At 39.8% G+C, this 5,498-nt stretch overlaps 1 long non-coding RNA gene across 2 annotated transcripts in view; it reads left to right on the top strand.

The window, feature by feature from the left end:
* The window catches only part of LOC139975732 (uncharacterized), a 156,905-nt gene that overhangs the window by 113,862 nt on the left and 37,545 nt on the right, over positions 1–5,498 (top strand). The gene's annotated exons all lie outside the window — the stretch shown is intronic.

Here is a 5,498-nt window from a genome sequence, read left to right as displayed (position 1 = left end):
GTAAACTGGTTTATGTTCAAGTAAGAATACCTCCTTATATCGCACCATGTGGACTTGAAAATATGTTTGAGGTTAGGTGTATTTCCTTATATAGAGCTTTTGGAATAGAAATATCTACTTCAAACCCATAACGTATACTCAAGGTTTACGCTGACGCCATATACATATAATGTGCATGGAGTTAGATGATAGGTCAGTGAATGCAATCACGTGACAGTATATGTATAAGTTATTCACATATTATACAATTAGTCAGAATGTATACTTTCTTGTGTAATTCTAGCAATATTTGGCCATGGCAAGCAAACTATACTACACCGTAAATCAGAATGTTTGCTCTTCTGTAGTGCCCGAATCAATTTCTCTTTATGTGTGACCATGACAACTGCGTTGTCCCTGTTTTTGCGATGTTGTGATTATTATCATTTTTTGGCATTATTGTACAGGTGCACTTACGTCAAGTTTGAGCTTTCTTTTTCCTGGAGTTTTTTATCTCTAGTTTGCTGTGTTTTGCTTAAGTTGTCTCCAGTGTTGGTTGGTCTTAGTAGTTATTGTCTTGTGGTGTTTTTGTGGTTAATTTGCTTCGTGGATTGTTGTGATTTTTGAGGTTTTTGTTTGTCTTTTGGGTGTCTGGAGCTGGTGGCTCCTCTTTTGATTAGGATAGGGTGTAGGCCTGACTTAGGTTCTTTTGTTGCCACTGTTCATAGTGCTTGCATAGGGTAGCCTAGGTGTTGGGTGGCCCTTCAGTTACTGTTAGGGTGGTGTGTAGGTCTTTGCTTGTGTTGTTGCATGGGTGTTGGTTGGCCATCCATATACTGGTACTGTTAGGGTGGAGTGTAGGTCTTTGCTCTTGTTGTTGCTTGGGCGTCTTTCTAGACAGGCTAGTCCCTGTATTTGCAATTGGTGTCTGACATTTACAGAACACATACATCATGCATTGTAAGATCGTACTGGGCCTACTGCTGTTTGGGATGGGTCTGCTGTTATATTTTACTGTCCATACTGTGGGAATCGGGGAGGCTGTTACTGTTAGAGATATGTCATCTTGTTATATTCGAAGCTCAAGGTCAGTCAGTATTCTTTCTTATCTTATCTCAAACATAGGTAAAAAGGGTAGATATGTTACAGTCCACAGTAGTTCGTACACCGGACCCATTACCTCACGTCGCAAACTGGTGTATTTATCCTTGTTAATTGTGCTGGCAGGGGACATCGAATTAAATCCTGGTGCAGGTATTTATTGTAGTATTTGCTCGAAACTAGTCAAAAGGAATGACAAGGCTGTTCAGTGCGACGAGTGTGACAAGTGGGTTCACATTCGTTGCAGTAACATCACAAAAGAGGGTTATAGGGTGTTGCAATTGTCCGACTTTGTTTGGATTTTTCCAAACTGTGGCAACCCCAATTTGTCAGCCACATTAGGGGTTTCTGCTTCCCAAAAAGGAACTTAATCTAAGCAATAGCTTCAGTGTCTTGGATTCGCTTCCTAGTAATGATCCCCCCAGTGAGTTGCCCCATGGCCGGGGCCCCATAACCAAAGTGCCTAGCAAATGGCAAACTGTGAACAAGATCGTCCTCGCTTCAATTAATATCAATGGTGTCAGAAGTAAAAATCTAGAGCTCCAAGCCTTTCTGGATACTCATAGTTCCGATGTGGTAGCGCTCCAAGAAACCAAAATTGACAGTTCTGTTGGTACACAAGAACTCCTGCCTGCTGCTTTGGGGTACGTCACTTTTAGAAATGACCGTACCATGGGAGGTGGGGATACAATGTTGCTGATTAAGAAGCAGTTGCAACCGGTAGCGGCTCCTTTCCTCACAAATGGCTCTGAATCTGTTTGGGCGAAGTTCACTGTAAATGGTAGTTGCTACTATGTTGCTTCCTGGTACAAGGATCCTGATGCCCAGTCTGATCACATCAACTTACTCAGAGAGCAACTGAACATGATTACAGCAAAATACCAAGCTGGTAGACAACCATGTTTTCATGTTCTAGGAGACTTTAACTACAGTAAAATTGACTGGTTTACTAGACTGAACATGGAAAGTCAAAACTGTTTAACTCAAAGTTGTGGCAAACCATTGGTAGCCTCTGCGTAGGAGTCGGAACATGCATTTCTGCCAATTGTATGCCAGTATCAATTGCTATAAGTATAGTTTTCTTCCAAATACAATTAGGGATTGGAATAGTCTGCCTTCAGACCTCATTAGTAGTTCCAGTGGTTCTATGAATCCTGTCACTCATATCAGTACTCGTGTCAGATTTAACTAATTATTCTCTTGACGTGTGTGTGGTGAGATATTGTCCCTTTTTGCGGATGTGTCACCGTATCGAAGACGACGACGAGGAGCAAATAGGGGTAGTGTATGCCATTTGAAAACTTGAATCTATGCTATGGCGACTTCGTAGAGTGAAAAATGTAATTCTACATTTCTGTATCAAGGAATTAATTCTTGTACATATTTCCGTCCCGTCCCCGCTTTCATGTCTTAGCACTATGTTAGTACTCTAGGTCTACTGTGCATAGAACGATACGCAAACATTTTAGCTGGTGTCCACTTTTCAGCGGGTGGTCGCTTCCGGTCAACCAGCCTCGTCCGCCTCATTCTACCTCCGAAGGGTCCAAAACCTATTCTGTGAGTGAATAACGTTATGTAACCCTGTGAGTTTACTATATAGACGTAGTGCATACTGTTGAAACGAAAAGCAGACGACACGATGCACTCTCCTCTGCAACAAGCGATCGTTTCATATATCTGTGATACCCAGAAAGTTATCCACCTAGAACAAGCTATAAGTGTAAACTAATTAAGTGAACATATAACAAACTATAATGACATTTATTTTTCTTTATTGTAATGTGGTTATGTCACTATGACGGCGCCTTATAGCTCGTTTGAGCTGGTACCTTATTTCGCACTCTAGGGAAAGTTACACGGTAGGCTATTTACAGAATCCTAGCTCCAAGAAGCGCCACTTGAATAAATGATTAAGGTTAAATCGTAAAACTACTTCAACAGACTAATTACAAACAATTTGATAAATTATACGACCGCAACGATCATCGTATCTTTTGGCTCATTCAACTTTTACAAACCCCCTTGCCTCTAAAGAAGCTGCTCGACAAGTTGCAAGCTTGGGCTAATATGTGATGGTGCATCTGGCCACTGATAGGTTTAATATGACCTACTGCTGAACACCGCTATAAATGAACCAATCATGAGTGAGAAAGGAAACATCACGTGCTTCTGATTTTTTTCTTATGTCTTCTTTGTCTTATTTTACGGGCCTTGCAGGTGTTGATAAAACTTAAAGGGTTACATTGTAATTCATATCACTTCATGACACTATATGTAACAAGTCCAACAAAATATTCCCTCTCCCACAGAATTAATAACAAAGCGATTGCCTTTTCAAAGACGTCCATGGTTAGGTTGTGTTTCTAACTTGCTGACAATATCATAATTTCGAAAAGACTTATATCGGGTTATTAAGGCTTGTCCTGGTCGATAATCGAATTAGGTTGTGAGTTCTATGCTAAGAATTGAAACACTTTTAAACACATACCTTAAATTCGCTGTACAAAACAGTTACGTGTTACGTGGTTTGTATATACGTTAAGGAGTTGTGTTACTCACTGTATGGATCAACGTGGCACTGTATCTACATAGATGTACAAAACTGAACATTATTTTATCTTTGATCTTAGCTTGCTGTTCCGTTTCTCCGTACTAAGCCATGAAACAAAAACAACAACAACAACACAACCCCTCTCAAGGTCAAACAGAGAATTCCGAATATTTGGTATTTTAAAGAGTTGTAGTATAAATACCCTGGAATCCTATAAAGCATTGAACACATATCAGTTATTTTATTCGGACCGTTCCTACTTAGTGTTGAAGGACTACTATAAGAGGGTATGTGATTGAAGTAGGTTATGTTAGTCAAAGGTAGTATAAACGTGGTTCATAATAACTGGTCGTCTGATATAGCCTTTACTTCAACTTGTTAATCTCATTTAAATATGGCTTATAGTATATGCAAGTTAAAACATCAATGTTTGATTCTATTCAAATGTTTGACTATTGGGTCTTGTTAATCACGCCCAGTCGTCAAAGCAACTATAGCAGCTACAAAATTTAGAGCAGAAATTTAATTTCTCGAGAATTTACGTCAATTCGTTGAAACCAAAGCAAAAATGACGATCGGAGCTATTTGACCATGATCTTCTTCCTGAGATGTTTTTTGTTTAAGTGTCTTGTTGATTTTTATTTTTTTATTATTTTTTATTGGACATTATTTTTTTCAATCGTAATTTATTGCTATTGTCATTGTCCTGGTCCTTTTCTTAGTCCTGGTCCTAGTTCACGCCTCGTCCTCTTCCTGGTCCCAGTCCTGGTCCAGGCCTCGCCCTCTTCATGGTCCTCGTCACTGTCTTCGTCCTGGTCATCATCCTCGTCATCTGCATCATCCTCGTCATCGTCCTGGTACATGGGTCCTTGTCCTAGTTCTTGTCTTAGTCCTCGTCCACGTCTCGTCCTAGCCTCCTCTTCCACGCCTCGTACTCGTCCTCGTCCATGCCGCGTCCTCTTCCTGGTCCTGGTCCTCGTCCACGCCTAGTCCTCGTGCACGCCTCGTCCTAGCCTCCTTGTCCACGCCCAGTCCTCGTGCACGCCTCGTTCTCTTCCTGGTCATAGTCATTGTCTTCGTCCTGGTCATCATCATCGTCATCTGCGTCATCCTCGTCATGGTCCTGGTGCTGGTCCTAGTCCAGCTTGTCCTGGTCCTCGTCCATGTCCTCGACCCTGTTTATTTATTTGTCCTAGCCTTTTGTCTCTGTCTTATAAACATTGTACATCGTGAACGATCGTGAAGTCATAAAGTATAGTAACGTATAGTAAAATAACAGAAATCTTTAGGTTCAGTAAAGTGTTATTGTCATACATACTATATTTATTCCAATTTTAATTTCATAAAATCTGTCATATAATAGTTTTAAAACTCGGATGCTAAAACAGATGAGGACAAACCGAATACATTTGCATTTGATTGTAAACTATTAACTGGAATAACCTTTGTGAATATTTAAATACACACACATCAAGTTATAATACCATATAAATGTATTTGTGATTGGTATAAATCCAGTTTTTAATAGCGATTCTAGTAAAAGATAGAGTGCCTATAACTCTTTCATTAGCTTATGCTGAAGTGCGAAGTTGAAAGAAAATCGAAAATCGAAATTTTGCAAAGTCTAGACAAAATTAGAAATACTTCACAATAAATGTATTTATCTAATGAATACAATCTGGAGTGTCTGTTGTTTAGACTTCAGTAGGATCATCTTCAAGTGAAGTTTCATAAGTTCTAATACTAAAGCGTTTTTTGCCCTTCCCCCCCCCCCCCACTTCCCTCCTTTCTTTTAATAGTAAATGTGTAGTTTATAACCAGTTCTTGTCCATTAACGTAGGTTAGAGAGGTTTATTTTAGAGGGGTA

Source organism: Apostichopus japonicus, chromosome 11 (genome assembly GCF_037975245.1).
Source record: "Apostichopus japonicus isolate 1M-3 chromosome 11, ASM3797524v1, whole genome shotgun sequence".
NCBI lineage: Eukaryota > Metazoa > Echinodermata > Holothuroidea > Aspidochirotida > Stichopodidae > Apostichopus > Apostichopus japonicus.
The sequence above is the reverse complement of the archived record's forward strand: the minus strand, read 5'-3'. Positions and strand labels throughout refer to the sequence as shown.